We start from the raw sequence: 17,874 nt of genomic DNA, 5'->3' as shown, positions 1-17,874 counted from the left end.
TGTTCTTCGGGAACGCTTACTGCTTGAAGGCACTTCGCTCACTCTTGAACGCGCACTGGCTATTGCAAACAGTATCGAAGAAGCCACGAAATACTCACTTGAGCTGCAGTCATCGGCTGCGAGCGTTCAAAAGGTCGAAAAACATCGGATGCCATGCCGCTCAGAAACGCAGTTACCGCGTTCGCAGCAGCCGAAGTCCTGTTTCCGTTGCGGGTCTTCAGGGCATCTTGCAGATTCCAAGACATGCAAGGCGCGGGGTAAAACTTGCAGCAAATGTGGCAAACGAGGACATTTTCAGCGTGTCTGTAGAAGCGGCATGCCTGACGAAAGGGCCCTTGCTGTCCGAGAAGTCGCCACCTGCAGTGCATCCGGCGATCTCAACGTGTTACTTCTCGACCGGCAGTGCAAAGGAGGGATACACACAGAAGTCTTCGTACAAGATGTTCCTATACGTTTCCTCGTAGACACGGGTTCTGCTGTCTCCATTCTGTCGAACGCCACGTATTCAAGGTTGAAACGCTTCCCTTTGCAGCCAACATCAGCGTCACTCTACGATTTCTCTCGCCGCAGAATAACCATCGAGGGGTGTTTCACGGCGCCAGTCATCTTCCAGGATCGGCAGGCCGACATTCTCTTCTACGTCGTCAAGGACGGTACTGACATTCTCGGCATCGACGCTGTCGAAACGCTGCGTCTGCAAATCAACGGTACGTCATTGCAATGCACCCATATTACGCAAGCGCCAGAAGGCCTTGACCGTGAACTGTTTTGCCAGTTTCCGCACTTGTTTGATGGCAAGTTAGGGCTTGCAACAAATTTTGTCCATAAGGTCAAAATAAGAGAAGGAATCACGCCTGTTGTTGCTAAGTTGCGGCGTTTGCCATTTTCAATGCGAGACCGAGTACGCGAAGAGCTGCAGCGCCTTGAGCAAGAAGATGTCATAGAAAAGATTGACACGTCTGAATGGGTGTCTCCAATCGTAGTTGTAGCAAAGAAAAACGGCAAGATAAGAATTTGTGTCGATCTGCGCGAACCAAACAGCGATTGTCGTTGACAAATTTCCACTGCCGCACACGGAAGAAATATTGCACAAACTTCATGGCGCAAATTACTTTTCAAAGATTGATTTAGCAGCTGCATATCACCAAGTTCTGCTAAGCCCTGAAAGCAGGGAACTGACTACCTTCATAACCGATAGTGGACTGTACAGATTCAAGCGCGTCTGTTTCGGTCTTGCATCAGCACCGTCTGCGTTTCAGAAAATGATGGCCACTATTTTGCAGAACTGCAAAAACACTTTGTGCTACATAGATGATGTCATTGTGTACGGAAGCACACGTGAAGAGCACTTCAAGAATTTGAAACAAGTTTTGCACTTGATTGCAAAGGCTGGATTGAAGTTGAATGACAAATGCATTTTTAATGTGCAAGAAGTCGACTTCCTTGGTCACAGGATCAGTCACAAGGGAATACGCCCTTTACAAAGTAACATTGATGCCATCAAGGCTGTGCCAGCCCCAACAAATGTCGGTACTCTGCGCTCATTCTTGGGCATGGTAGGCTACTACGCCAAATTTATACCTGACTATGCGGTGGTTGTCGAGCCTCTTCGAGAGTTGCTACGTAAGAATGCCACATTCACATGGAACCCTGCAAGACAAGCTTGTTTCGAGCAACTGAAATGTTCCCTGGCCACAAGATGTTTACAGCTATTTGATCCTGCGGGTGACATTATTGTCACTACGGATGCCTCATCCATTGGCTTGGGAGCAGTGTTGCAACAGACAAGGAATGATGAACTGGTGACGATTGCTTTTGCTTCTCGCAGGCTTACTTCACAGGAACAGAAGTATTTTGTAGGGGAATTGGAAGCCCTTGCTTGCTTGTGGGCATGCGAATATTGGAGAGTGTACCTTTGGGGTCGTTCATTCATATTACGCACCGATCACCAGGCTCTGGTCACACTCCTTAGTACAAAGGGAGTAGGTCGCCGACCGTTCCGGATTGCGAGGTGGCACGCCAGGCTGTTGGCATACAACTTCACGATTGAATTTCACAAGGGTGACAAGAATACTGTTGCTGATGCTCTTTCAAGGATGCCCCTTCCAGGTCGTGTGGAGGAAGAGGAAGAAGAGACTGTTTGTGTTGTCTCAACATGCATTACTCATGAAGAGTTTGTCATTGAAACGATGCAGGACCCGTTGCTGCAGCTGGTTATAAAGTGGGTGACATCGGCATGGCCCGCAGTGAAGATGTTGCCTGCCGAAGCAGTTCCGTTCTACCGGGTGCAAACTGAGCTCTCAGTCGTTGGAGACCTCCTGCTTCGTGGTGACAAATTTGTAGTACCTTCGTCCCTCGTAGCACGGCTTCTTGACGCAGCCCACGAGTCTCATCCGGGAATAACGAGGACAAAGCAGCGACTACGTGAGCAATACTGGTGGCCTGCTATGTGCAAGCAAGTAGAACAATTCATTGCACCCTGCGCGGTATGCCAATCTGTTGACAAGTCTGCAAAACCCGTGACACCACCTCTGCAGCCAGTTGCATTCCCATCTGCACCATGGCAGAAGCTAGGCATCGATATTGTGGGCCCTTTTTCCGAAGTGCCGGCAGATTGCCGTTTTGCCATTACAGCCATCGATTACTACAGCAAGTGGCCTGAGGTTTGTTTCTCAGCAAGGGTGACAACTGCAACAGTCATCTCCTTTCTGCGAAGCATCTTCAGCAGGGAAGGATATCCAGACGAGATTGTGAGTGATCATGGTGCTCAGTTTACAGCCTTGGAGTTTGACAGTTTCCTCAAAGAACGTGGCATCGCTCATACGTATTCGGCATTCTATCATCCGCAAGCTAACGGGCAGGTAGAGAGGTTTAATCGAGTACTCAAAGAGTACGTTCAAGTCTGCGCACAAGAACATCGGCCTTTGAAGGAAGCTATCACCGAATACCTGGGAGTCTACCGTTTCACACCGCATGCGACCACAGGAGTGAAGCCTTCCGTCCTTCTTCACGGCCGTCATCCCAGAACAAAACTTGATCTTGTAGGAGCGCCAGGTAAAGAGTTTTTTCAAGATCCGCAGGCAGCGATGAAGTCCATCCACAGCAGAGTAGCACAAAGGCAACAAGCAAGTAAGACTTACACTGACCGTCGACGAGCTGCAAAGTACTCTCCATTAACAACAGGTCAACCGGTGAGAGTCAAGTTGCCTGGTCACGTGCCTAAGGGCGCTCTGAGCTACTCGAGTCCATTCACCATTGTGGACCAATGTGGTCAAGATACCTACAAGCTCAATGATGGCCGCACATGGAATCGGAGTCGGCTGGTACCTTGCCCCCAACCAGTTCCACCACCTACAGTTCCGAAAAGTTGTTCGCCTGAATCAGCAAAACCACTTGGCGAACCACAGCAGGAGAACCACGACCCACCCCAGCAGCCATCTGTTCAGACGCCAGTTGAAAGGGACGTTCCAGGACTGAGGCATTCGACGAGACAAAGAAGACCACCAGTGTGGTTTAAAGACTATGAAAGACATTGAGTGTTTATTGTGTTTTTCCAGTGTTAGTTGCTAACTTTTTTGAGGGGGAATAATGTGGTATTTTATTCTGTAGTTATGTTTGTATAAACTAGGTGGCGCTAGGCATGCGCCCTATCTGGTCAGCTGACTCGCACATCTGTATATATATTCATCATTGAACTGGAATAAAGGGGAGTTGGTCGAAGTAGGTACGTGGCGGGTGCTTGACGTGGTGGTGCTCCGGCTGCTCCGGGCAGTCGGACCGGGCAGTTCCCCAACGGTACGGGATACAACACCTTCCTAACTAAATCATTTGTGCGTCAGACGTTTATGAGGCCAAAAAGGTTTATTTCACCCAACAAACCGTGCTCCGTGGTCGTCTTGTGTTTCCTAAACCAAAAGAAACAGAACCCCAGTCACATACTTGGTATATGGCATCTTTAAACCAATAACACAGGCTTACCTCAAGTTGTCTTCGTCGATTTTCCGTACCGACGTTTCTTGCAGGTTCCTTTCTGGAGGCCCGTGGCCTTCACTGGCTTCGATAAGTGTTATCCGCGCATTTCGGACAACCAAACAGAACCGCGATTTCAGACGACGCGTAAGAAAGCAGGAACTAGCCGTGGGATCAGTTGTTTTCTTGAAGGCCGCCATGTTCACTGTTTACATCTGTCAGCGCGCCCTCATGGCAACAAAAGTTACCCACAAAAGCTGTTAATTGCAAAAGTGAATGTTTTTCTTGTTTTTCTTCATTTCAGTGAAAGTGAAATGCGTTTGTTTGAAAGAATAAAACAATATTTATTTTATTTGCTGCGTGTTCTTATAAAAAAGTTAGCATATGGCCCCTTGCCGTGCAAATAGGCTTCTTGTCGTTCAAATAAGCGCTTCCGGGGCGGCACCCTACTAGCCATTGGTTGATTCCGCGTTCCGTCACGCGTTGACGTCTCGCCTTGTCGTCATGATGTCGTCATTTTGACGTAACGCTCTACAACTTTAGAGCGAGTTCCCTAATTCGGGCCCAGGTTCGCTGCGGAAAACATAATGCGACACGATTACTCTTCTTGCTCATAACATACCTTGAGCCATCGTAATCAAAAGCAGACTACCTCTCAGCAGCAAACAGAAAGAAAAAAGCCCCACCGGTGTTAATTTAGAGTGCAAATTTTCTTCACCAGCCTTAAATGAGGGCTTCAAGAAGTCTAACCTTTTCTAAGAAATAAATAATTAAGTAAAAGTAGCCCCTTTTATGAAAATCGCACAAGGCATTGTTTTCCTACAACTGTGCTGCAGAAAATATCATTTTCCACGCTGTCTCTTGAAATTCATCTTTCCTTGATGCCCCCGCAGAGTGCATATCGCCGAATACGATGCCGATTTTGGCTCTAGTCGCTAGGCCTAATGACGGAGGCCAAGGCCGACGGGGCGCTTGCTTCGGCCGTTTCTCGGTTCTTATTGTTTCGCCATCTTCGTGTTCTCGTTCCAGGCCCATCGTACTGTGGGCGCAATGCAGTTCCCGCAGTGGCGTGTTCGGTTTCCTGTTTAGACTGTCCCAACCCATCCGTTCATCGGCGACAAGCCGAGGGCAGCACAGCCAGGCCGAGCTCGTGAAAGCAGTCGGTGCCCGTTGTCTGTGCACGTGTCGCGAGGAGAAGCTTAGTCATTAGGAAGCGATGTATGAGTCCTATGAGCACGGCTACACAAATGGACCATGCTGCAGCAGTGGACTCTTCCTCCGACGCGTACCAATTGCAGCAGGATGGTTTATGGCATTGGTTTAGGCCCTGTTTTTGAAACAGCCGCATAAAAATACAATAGGCCATAGTCGAACCTTTTGCCAATTATTCAAAAGCGTTCCAGCAGTTCAGAACATTATAACAATTCTGAACAATCATTGTTTGATTCATTTAAATTATCCCACAGTTAGGAGGGTGCTCGTTTCACTATTCAAACATCTCGAATATTAACATACCCCCAACATTTGTGGCAGCACATAGTACTATCTACAGGCAGCAAAACTACACAAAATAAAAATAAAGTATACCTGTCGCCACCTTGCACAGCGTCATATTAACAAAGGCTTTTTGCCCTTGCGTCCGTGAAGGTTGAACTGCTCGTGTACCTTCAACCCCATGATGCCGGTCATAACATTGACCACCGCGAGGAAAAAGTGTGGTGTGGTGACTGCTAGGCACCAGTAAAGCGTTTGTTTTTCCACCACGTTTATTCATTGGTCAGAATAATTTTTTTCGCCACAGCTGTTCATACTAGTTTCCCAACTGTAACACACAGCAGGGAAACAAAAGCATGCAGCATCAACAGTGATTTGCCTATGCCTTGTCGAGTGCTGCTCAGAGATTGCACTAGAACAGTTGTATCTTACACTGTGTCCAAACGGGCGAGTTGGCTGTACATTTTTAAGGCGAACAGTGCGAAAGACATAGCCGGAAAGCAGAGGAAACACAGGATGAGCGCTCGTCCTATGTTTTCTTTGCTTTCCGTCTAAGTCTTACGCGCTGCTTGCCCTTAAAAAAAAGCTTCATCCTGACTGCCAGCTTGAATGCTAGTAATCACAGGTTTGGCATGTTGTGCATACTTGTAGGCCCGATGCAGCCCTGGTTTGCACTTTGCTGAAACACATTTCATAAATGGTGGAATGCACAGCAAGTGCTACACAAGACATTCCTCTTTGTAGGTTTTACTGGACTAAAAAACCCATGTTACGTGTACAAGACACATGAGTATCACAGACGATGATGCCAACATGGCTGCGTTTGAAGTTGTAAAGAGACCCACAAACGTTGCATCATACCTTTAAAGGCGGAGCTCAAGCGTCCCCCAAATTTTTTTGCCTGCATTCAACACTAGTTCAGAAGTGACTTTGGACGAATGCTGGCAAGCCTCATTTTTCCTCGTGTCTATTGAGGATAGAACATGTTACAATGCACACAATGGACACTGTACGGAAAATCAGGAAAAGTAATGCGAAAAAAAAACGACTCAGGAACATGCAAAAAAACTTAATAGGCACAAAATCAAAGTGTTCAAAATTTATCCAGAATCCCCATATTATGATGCCCATCATAACTACAGTCACTTTAGAACAACTTTGCCCCACATATTGCACTTGCCCACATATTGCAATGAAAGAAAACAAGCACTAGAAATGACACCTTGTGCACCTGCCACAGCTGCAGGTAAACATTTGAAAGGAATGGAAAATAAAAGAGTATAGGAGGCTTCCACACCTGGCAGAGCTTAAATTACATAATTGGATGAAAATAAATAGTGTGAAGCATCCGGGCCTGCAGAGCTTACAAGAAATAAAATAATGATGCCATGGCACATGGCAGAGATGATCTTGAATAATAGAAAAATAGAAACCTGACAGAGAAGCAAACAATGTAAATAAAAACAAGCATAAACCAGCACTTCAAAAACACAAACAAAAAATGGTACATCTCTGCAACTGGCTGAGAAGCAAAAAATATAAGTAAAAATAAACACATAAAACAAATTTTAAAATGCAAACTAAAAATATTTCAATGAGTCTGCACCTGGCAGAGAAGTAAAAAATGTTCTTGAATAAATATAAACATATGAAGCTCTTCTTTCATAAATATAGAAACACGAAAATAAAAATGAACAATTCAATGCGGTGCACGTGGGTCAAGCTGCTTTTGCAAGATCAGCGTCAGTATGTTGACGTTCTGGATGAGCAGCTCTTGCTGCCCATTTGAAGCCCGCACAGCAGCTGCCACATCCCGCATGCCCTGCATGTAAAACAGCCCCAATTACAAATTATTACTGTCAATCAATGTTGAGGTCTCGCTTAAGTTTTGTGTAAAAGGTCGTGCTGAGATATTTTGGACAAAGTATGGGTGTAGAAGACTCGTGTCACTTTCATAAACTCAGCTGTCCCAAACACGCCCAACAAGAGGCGTCAAAACAGAAGTAGAGGTGCTCAAGAGAGAGCACTGATATTTATGTTTAAGGTGACAGTTTCTACTGTGAAAAGTGCAGTGTGCGCAGTGAATACACACCTCCAGCATGCTCTGCTGAAACGCAGCGCCCTGGCGGTTCCGGGCCTCGGTAAGGTCCGCCAAACGCCGTGATTCATATAGCGTCTGGCGCAGGACCTCATCGGCCTCATCGTCTCGCCGTCGCTTGCCAAGAAGGCTAGGCGTGGCACGTGATGAGGGCTGCAGTCGGGGCGCTGGTGTGGGCTTCAGTGGGGGCTGAGGTGGGGGCTGCGGCGAGGGCATCGGTGTAGCTGTCAGGAGAGAAAATGTGCTCATCACGCAATGCTGCATGTGGTGGAATAAGCAAAGCATTTAGTACAATGTATTAGAGGACTTGACATAAATATACAGGGCAGCATTGTTGTAGCATATTTCATGTGCACATTTGCTAGACTACTAGGAGATATCGCAGCCTCACTGCAAGAGAAATAATCATTCTGCACAGAGTGGCAAAGCCAAAGAGAGAGTTTTGTGGATAGTGCAGAATCACTGCACTTATTTGGCTACTGCTGTAAATGCTGTCAGAACGGATAATGCTATTACTTTCAAGCAGCTGCCAGAAAGGGTAGTATGGAGCTTGAATAATGGCAAGACAACTCACCGACTGTGGGGCTCAGTGTGTCTTGTCGACAACTTCCTGAGGCTCCCCGTTCATCTCCTCTGCTGTAACAGGGTAAAAGGTGAAGCTGGTTGGTAGTGGCAAACCATGAAACAAAAAGAGGACTAGCAAAAGAGAAGCAATCAATATTGCGCAACCACTAGCTTATGCATTCCTGCACCTCCTCCGAGACTAAAGTAAATCACAGATGAAGTAAACAGTGCTTGTAAGGCACAAGTCACAGACATCATATTTTTAAAGGGTTCACCTACATGGGGTTACGCACTTAGCCGCTCGTTCCTGCTGTGCTTCCAACTGACACCCTGCTAGGGAAGACTGGTGACGTGCTGATGGGGGGCGACTGGCGGCGTGCTCACGGGGTCACTGGCGGCGTGGTGCTGGGGACCGTTGGCAACGGGTTGCTGGGGACCGTTGGTGACCGGCTGCTGGCTCTCCTGTTGCAAGAAGCCATAGCGCCATAAACTCGTACACGAGTGCGTTAACATTGAATTGCCCATAACGTCATCATGGTTTACAAACAAGTGGACGCCCCACTCCAGTTGTAGTCAACATAGTACTGTGAGCTTGTTTTTATTGCCTCATCATGAACTAATCCCACACGCAACCTGTACACTTTTCTTAGTGTGTAAATAGTTTGTGTATATTACCTCTCTCCCTATCCTCTCTTCCTGTTCCCTCACCTCTTTCATTTCATTTCTCCATTCTGTCTGCTATTCTTTATTTCCGCTCCCCAGCTCAGGTGCTTCAGTACCGATGGCAGATGCCGGGGCTGGCAAAAATCTTATCCTTCCTTTTTATTATTATTTTAATAAGCCATCGCCACAACTACTACTACTGCAGTGTACACCCACCTTAGTTGTCTCACCATCGAAGAACGACGGCCCGACGCCCGTGGCACTGGCCGTGCCTACAAGGGTGATAATACGGCCCCCTCGGCCACCAAGCAGGCCTCCTCCGGTGTGCCTACGATAGGATGCGGCAAGGCGTGTTCAAGTGGCATTCCATAGAATGACGTTGAAGGACTCACCTGCCCTCTTGGTTTAGGCGCGCCAATTCTGCCCTTTTCCTGCAGCAAAGCACATGCCAAAGGTGTCGCCAACCGTCGGTGGTCTTGACGGCCGGCCCCTCGTTGTTAAGTATCGACGCGAGCTGGTTCCACAGCTCGCGCTTTTCAACAGCTGTGTATAAGCTTGTTAGATCGGCAGAAGCCCGAGCCAAGAGCGGATGGCTCTCCATAAACTCTATTAATATAAGCTCTTGCTCGCTCGACATTCTTCGAGCTGGCGCCATTGCGAGACTAGAATTCCCGCGCAGAGCAATGCAGCAGCGAACACAGCGGGGAAAACAGGCAATAGTTTCCGTTTCGTTTTTCGAAAGCAGGGAACAACAGGGAGAAACATTTGCTCTGGGTTCGGGCTAATATGTTTTCACAGGAACATATGCGTGTGCTGCGCTGCAGCAACTTGTAGCACAGCCAAGAACGAACTAAAACAAGCAAGGTTGTTAGCGTGCGCCCAACCGCCTTGCTTGATTCTTGCTCCTTCCTAACTAAATCATTTGTGCGTCAGACGTTTATGAGGCCAAAAAGGTTTATTTCACCCAACAAACCGTGCTCCGTGGTCGTCTTGTGTTTCCTAAAGCAAAAGAAACAGAACCCCAGTCACATACTTGGTATATGGCATCTTTAAACCAATAACACAGGCTTACCTCAAGTTGTCTTCGTCGATTTTCCGTACCGACGTTTCTTGCAGGTTCCTTTCTGGAGGCCCGTGGCCTTCACTGGCTTCGATAAGTGTTATCCGCGCATTTCGGACAACCAAACAGAACCGCGATTTCAGACGACGCGTAAGAAAGCAGGAACTAGCCGTGGGATCAGCTGTTTTCTTGAAGGCCGCCATGTTCACTGTTTACATCTGTCAGCGCGCCCTCATGGCAACAAAAGTTACCCACAAAAGCAGTTAATTGCAAAAGTGAATGTTTTTCTTGTTTTTCTTCATTTCAGTGAAAGTGAAATGCGTTTGTTTGAAAGAATAAAACAATATTTATTTTATTTGCTGCGTGTTCTTATAAAAAAGTTAGCATACGGCCCCTTGCCGTGCAAATAGGCTTCTTGTCGTTCAAATAAGCGCTTCCGGGGCGGCACCCTACTAGCCATTGGTTGATTCCGCGTTCCGTCACGCGTTGACGTCTCGCCTTGTCGTCATGATGTCGTCATTTTGACGTAACGCTCTACAACTTTAGAGCGAGTTCCGTAATTTGGGCCCGCTGCGGAAAACATAATGCGACACGATTACTCTTCTTGCTCATAACATACCTTGAGCCATCGTAATCAAAAGCAGACTACCTTTCAGCAGCAAACAGAAAGAAAAAAGCCCCACCGGTGTTAATTTAGAGTGCAAATTTTCTTCACCAGCCTTAAATGAGGGCTTCAAGAAGTCTAACCTTTTCTAAGAAATAAATAATTAAGTAAAAGTAGCCCCTTTTATGAAACTCGCACAAGGCATTGTTTTCCTACAACTGTGCTGCAGAAAATATCATTTTCCACGCTGTCTCTTGAAATTCATCTTTCCTTGATGCCCCCGCTGAGTGCATATCGCCGAATACGATGCCGATTTTGGCTCTAGTCGCTAGGCCTAATGATGGAGGCCAAGGCCGACGGGGCGCTTGCTTCGGCCGTTTCTCGGTTCTTATTGTTTCGCCATCTTCGTGTTCTCGTTCCAGGCCCATCGTACTGTGGGCGCAATGCAGTTCCCGCAGTGGCGTGTTCGGTTTCCTGTTTAGACTGTCCCAACCCATCCGTTCATCGGCGACAAGCCGAGGGCAGCACAGCCAGGCCGAGCTCGTGAAAGCAGTCGGTGCCCGTTGTCTGTGCACGTGTCGCGAGGAGAAACTTAGTCATTAGGAAGCGATGTATGAGTCCTATGAGCACGGCTACACAAATGGACCATGCTGCAGCAGTGGACTCTTCCTCCGACGCGTACCAATTGCAGCAGGATGGTTTATGGCATTGGTTTAGGCCCTGTTTTTGAAACAGCCGCATAAAAATACAATAGGCCATAGTCGAACCTTTTGCCAATTATTCAAAAGCGTTCCAGCAGTTCCGAACATTATAACAATTCTGAACAATCATTGTTTGATTCATTTCAATTATCCCACAGTTAGGAGGGTGCTCGTTTCACTATTCAAACATCTCGAATATTAACATACCCCCAACATTTGTGGCAGCACATAGTACTATCTACAGGCAGCAAAACTACACAAAATAAAAATAAAGTATACCTGTCGCCACCTTGCACAGCGTCATATTAACAAAGGCTTTTTGCCCTTGCGTCCGTGAAGGTTGAACTGCTCGTGTACCTTCAACCCCATGCTGCCGGTCATAACATTCGCCCCCGCACCAAGCAGGGACCTTTCGCCGAGGCGGACCATGTTTCGTGTATGAAAACATAATGCGACACGATCACTCTTCTTGGTCATAACATATCTTGAGCCATCGTAATCAAAAGCAGACTACCTCTCAGCAGCAAACAGAAATAAAAAAGACACATCGGTGTTAAATTTTTTCACGAGCCATATATGAGGGCTTCAAGAAGACTAACCTTTTCTAACAAATAAATAATTAATAAAAGTAGCCCCTTTTATGAAACTCGATCAAGGCATTGTTTTCCTACAACTGTGCTGCAGAAAATATCATTTTCCACGCTGTCCCTTGAAATTCATCTTTCTTGATGCCCCCACAGAGTGCATATCGCCGAATACGATGCCGATTTTGGCTCTAGTCGATAGGCCTAATGACGGATGCAAACGCCGACGGAGCGCTTGCTTCGGCTATTTCTCGGTTCCTATTAGAGTTTTAGTTTCACGTACGTAGAGGCTTCACGTACGTAGAGCTCTTACGGGTGACCAGTGCGCATGCGCAGAACGCAAAGGGTCTGCGAGAGACTCACGGACGTACGTGAGATTCGGATTCTTACGTTGCGGCCATTGCGTTGCTTGCGTACGTAGTGTTGACAAACATGGCAGCGCCCTACCCGCCCACTTGACAGCGATAACAGCTTCGTCGCTAATCCCTCGACGCGATATCGTGTTCTAAACTGCTGCATTCGCCATCGATTTGCCCATTCTTACCCTCGCACAAAGTTTCAAGCGACAAATAGCTTTTGTTTTTCAGATATAAGGGCGATTTTTCAGCTGTTAAGCCTGACGAAGTAGCGTTGGTCGTCGTCATAGCAACCGTCTCGCTATGAATGGCTTGGCTTAAAGACTTGTCTTGGATGATTTAGGCTACGACTAGTGTGTGTGTTTCTTAGTAGATGGCGCTAGGCGTAACGCGCAGCGTGTTTCGCGTACGTGTAACTATAAGGGTTTCAAACCACCTGCGTGCAGGCTACGTAGACTTCTCACGTTTGCGTATGTGAACCCTCTACGTACATGAAACTAAAACACTCTATTGTTTCGCCATCTTCGTGATCTCGTTCCGGGCCCATCGTACTGCGGGCGCAAAGCAGTTCTCGCAACGGCGTGTTCGGTTTCTCGTGTAGACTGTCCCCACCCGTGCGGCCATCGGCGACATGCCGAGGCCACCACAGCCAGGCCGAGCTCGTGAAAGCGGTCTGTACACGTGTCGCGCGGAGACATTTTGTCATTAGGAGGCGATGTGTGAGTTCTATGAGCACGGCTACACAAATGGACCATGCTGCAGCAGTGCGCTCTTCGTCCCATGCGTACCAATTGCAGCAGGATGGTTTATTGCATTGGTGTAGGCCCTGTTTTTGAAACAACCGCATAAAAACAGCAGGCCATATTCGAACCTTGTGCCAGTTATTCAAAAGTATTCCAGCAGTTCAGAACATTAAAACAATTCTGAACTATGTTGGATATATTTGAATGATCCCACAGTTAGGAGGGTGCTCGTTTCACTATTCAAACATCTGGAATATTCGGATACCACTAATATTTGTGGCAGCACAAAGTACTATTTACAGCTAGCAGAAGCACAGAAAGTAAAAATTAAATATACCTGTCGCCACCTTGCACAGCGTCATTTTAACAATGGCTTTTTGCCCTTGCGTCCGTGAAGGTTGAACTGCTCCTGTACCTTCACCCCCATGATGCCGGTCATAACATTTGCCCCCGCATCCCGCAGCGACCTTCCTCCGAGGCGGACCAGGTTCCGTTGCTGAAAACAAGAATTGCGACACGATTACTCTTTTTGGTACATCAGATCTTGAGGCATCGTAATCAAGAGCAGGCTGTCAGCAGGAAACAAAGAAAATAGCCACACTGGTGTTAATTTAGGTTGCAAAATTTTTTCGCCAGCCATAAAGCAGAGCATCAAGAAGGCCAACCTTTTCAAACGAATAAATATCTAAAAGTAGCCCCTTTTGTGAAACTCGCACAAGGCATTCTTTTCCTTACAACTGTGCTGCAGAAAATATCATTTTGCATGCGGTCCCTTGAAATTCATCTTTCCTTGACGCCACCGCAGAGTGCATATCGCCGAATACGATGCCGATTTTGGCTCTAGTCGCTGAGGGCTAGTGACGGAGGCCAGGGCCGTCGGGGCGCTTGCTTCGGCTCTTTCTCGGTTCCTATTGTTTCGCCATCTTCGTGTTCTCGTTCCGGGCCCATCGTACTGCGTTCGAAATGCATTTCTCGCAGCGGCGTGTTCGGTTTCCCGTTTTGACTGCCCCAACCCGTGCGTTCATCGGCGACATGCCGAGGGCAGCACAGCCAGGCCGAGCTCGTGAAAGCGGTCGGCGCCTGTTGTCTGTGCACGTGTCGCGCGGAGAAATTTAGTCATTAGGAAGCGATGTAAGAGTCCTATCAGCACGGCTACACAAATGGACCATGCTGCAGCAGTGCACTCTTCGTCCCACGCGTACCAATTGCAACAAGATGGTTTATGGCATTGGTGTAGGCCCTGTTTTTGAAACAGCCGAATAAAATTACAGCCGGCCATATTCGAACCTTGTGCCAATTATTCAAAAGAATTCCAGCAGTTGAGAACATTATAACAATAGTGAACAATGTTGGATTCATTTCAATTATCCCACCGTTAGGAGGGTGCTCGTTTTACTATTCCAAGATCTGGAATATTTGCATACCACTAATATTTGTGGCAGCACATAGTACTATCTACAGGCAGCATAATCGCACAAAATAAAAATTAAGTATACCTGTCGCCACCTTGCACAGCGTCATTTTAAGAAAGGCTTTTTGTCCTTGCGTTCGTGAAGGTTCAACTGCTCCTGTACCTTCACCCCCATGCTGCCGGTCATAACATTCGCCCCCGCATCCCGCAGGGACGTTTCGCCGAGGCGGACCATGTTCCGTTGCTGAAAACATAAGAAATGCGACACGATTACTCTTTTTGGTCATAGCATCGATTCTTGAGCCTTTGTAATCAAGGGCAGGCTACCTCTCAGCAGCAAACAGAAAGAAAAAAGCCACACCAGTGTTAATTTAGGGTGCAAATTTTTTTTTCACCGGCCATAAAGAAGGGCTTCAAGAAGGCCAACCTTTTCTAACAAATAAATAATTAAGTAAAACTAGCCCCTTTCATGAAACTCGCACAAGGCATTCTTTTCCTTACAACTGTGCTGCAGAAAATATTACTTTCCACGCAGTCCCTTGAAATTCATCTTTCCTTGAGGCCACCGCAGAGTGCATATCGCCGAATACGATGCCAATTTTGGCTCTAGTCGCTGAGGGCTAGTGACGGAGGCCAAGGCCGTCGGGGCGCTTGCTTCGGCCGTTTCTCGGTTCTTATTGTTTCCCCATCTTCGTGTTCTCGTTACGGGCCCATCGTACTGCGGGCGCAATGCATTTCTCGCAGCGGCGTGTTGGGGTTCCCGTTTTGACTGCCCCAAGCCATGCGTTCATCGACGACATGCCGAGGGCAGCACAGCCAGGCCGAGCTCGTGAAAGCGGTCGGTGCCCGTTGTCTGTGCACGTGTCGCGCGAAGAAATGTAATCATTAGAAGGCGATGTATGAGTCCTATGATCACGGCTACACATATTTGACCATGCGGCAGCACTCCACTCTGTCCCACGTGTACCAATTGCAGCAGGATGGTTTATGGCATTGGTGTACGCCCTGTTTTTGAAACAGCCGAATAACATACAGCAGGCCATATTCGATCATTGTCCCAATTATCCAAAAGCATTCCAGCTGTTCAGAACAATTCTGCACAATGTTTGATTCATTTCAATTATCCCACAGTTAGGAGGGTGCTTGTTTCACTATTCAAACATCTCGAATATTAACATACCCCTAATATTTGAGGCAGCACATAGTACGATCTGCAGACACCAGAACCACACAACATAAAAATAAAGTATACCTTTCGCCACCTTGCACAGCGTCATATTAACAAAGGCTTTTTGCCCTTGCGTCGGTGAAGGTTGAGCTGCTCATGTACCTTCACCCCCATGATGGCGGTCATAACATTGGCCCCCGCATCCCGCAGCGACCTTCCTCCGAGGCGGACCAGGTTCGCTGCTGAAAACATAATGCGACACGATTACTCTTCTTGGTCATAACATATCTTGAGCCATCGTAATAAAAAGCAGACTACCTTTCAGCAGCAAACAGAAAGAAAAAACCCCACCGGTGTTAATTTAGGGTGCAAAATTTTTTCACCAGCCATAAATGAGGGCTTCAAGAAGACTAACCTTTTCTAACAAATAAATAATTAAGTAAAAGTAGCCCCTTTTATGAAACTCGCTCAAGGCATTGTTTTCCTACAACTGTGCTGCAGAAAATATCATTTTCCACGCTGTCCCTTGAAATTCATCTTTCCTTGATGCAACCGCAGAGTGCATATCGCCGAATGCGATGCCGATTTATGGCTCTAGTCGCTAGTGCTAGTGACGGAGGCCAACGCTGACGAGGCGCTTGCTTCGGCCGTTTCTCGGTCCTTAATGTTTCGCCATCTTCGTGTTCTCGTTCTGGGCCCATCGTACTGCGGGCGCAATGCAGATCCTGCAGTGGCGTGTTCAGTTTCCCGTTGAGACTGTCCCAGCCCGTGCTTTCATCGGCGACATGCCGAGGGCAGCACAGCCAGGCCGAGCTCGTGAAAGCGGTCGGTGCCCGTTGTCTGTGCACGTGTCGCGCGGAGAAATTTAATCATTAGGAGGCGATGTATGAGTCCAATGAGCACGGCTACACAAATTTGACCATGCTGCAGCACTCCACTCTGTCCCACGTGTACCAATTGCTGCAGGATCGTTTATGGTATTGGTGTAGGCCCTGTTTTTAAAACAGCCGAATAAAAACAGCAGGCCATATTCGAACCTTGTGCCAGTTATTCAAAAGAATTCCAGCAGTTCAGAACATTATAACAATTCTGAACAATGTTGGATTCATTTGAATTATCCCACAGTTAGGAGGGTGCTCGTTTCACTATTCCAACATCTGGAATATTCGCATACCACTAATATTTGTGGCAGCACATAGTACTATCTACAGGCAGCATAATCGCACAAAATAAAAATAAAGTATACCTGTCGCCACCTTGTACAGCGTCTTATTAACAAAGGCTTTTTGCCCTTGCGTCCGTGAAGGTTGAACTGTTCATGTACCTTCACCCCCATGATGCCGGTCATAACATTGGCCACCGCATCCCGCAGCGACCTTCCGCCGAGGCGGACCAGGTTCGCAGCTGAAAACATAAGAAATGTGACACGATTACTCTTCTTGGTCATAACATATCTTGAGCCATCGTAATCAAAACCAGACTACCTATCAGCTGCAAACAGAAAGAAAAAAGCCCCACGGGTGTTAATTTAGGGTGAAAAAGTTTTTCACCAGCCATAAATGAGGGCTTCAAGAAGACTAACCTTTTCTAAGAAATAAATAATTAAGTAAAAGTAGCCCCTTTTGTGAAACTCGCACAAGACATTGTTTTCCTTACAACTGTTCTGCAGAAAATATCATTTTCCACGCTGTCCCTTGAAATTCATCTTTCCTTGATGCCACCGCAGAGTGCATATCGCCGAATACGATGCCGATTTTGGCTCCAGTCGCTAGGCCTAATGACGGAGGCCGACGAAGCGCTTGCTTCGGCCGTTTCTCGGTTCTTATTGTTTCGCCATCTTCGTGTTCTCGTTCCAGGCCCATCGTACTGTGGGCGCAATGCAGTTCCCGCAGCGGCGTGTTCGTTTTCTTGTTTAGACTGTCCCAACCCATCCGTTCATCGTCGACATGCCGAGGGCAGCACAGCCAGGCCGAGCTCGTGAAAGCAGTCGGTGCCCGTTGTCTGTGCACGTGTCGCGAGGAGAAATTTAGTCATTAGGAGGCGATGTATGAGTCCTTAGAGCACGGCTACACAAATGTACCATGCTGCAGCAGTGGACTCTTCCTCCGACGCGTACCAATTGCAGCAGGATGGTTTATGGCATTGGTTTAGGCCCTGTTTTTGAAACAGCCGCATAAAAATACAATAGGCCATAGTTGAACCTTTTGCCAATTATTCAAAAGCATTCCAGCAGTTCAGAACATAACAATTCTGAAAAATCATTGTTTCATTCATTTCAATTATCCCACAGTTAGGAGGGTGCTCGTGTCACTATTCCAAGATCTGGAATATTCGCATACCACTAATATTTGTGGCAGCGCATAGTACTATCTACAGCTAGCAGAAGCACACAAAGTAAAAATTTAGTATACCTGTCGGCACCTTGCACAGCGTCATTTTAACAAAGAGTTTTTGCCCTT

Source organism: Amblyomma americanum, chromosome 1 (genome assembly GCF_052857255.1).
Source record: "Amblyomma americanum isolate KBUSLIRL-KWMA chromosome 1, ASM5285725v1, whole genome shotgun sequence".
Taxonomy (NCBI): domain Eukaryota; kingdom Metazoa; phylum Arthropoda; class Arachnida; order Ixodida; family Ixodidae; genus Amblyomma; species Amblyomma americanum.
Note: the sequence above shows the minus strand (reverse complement) of the source record.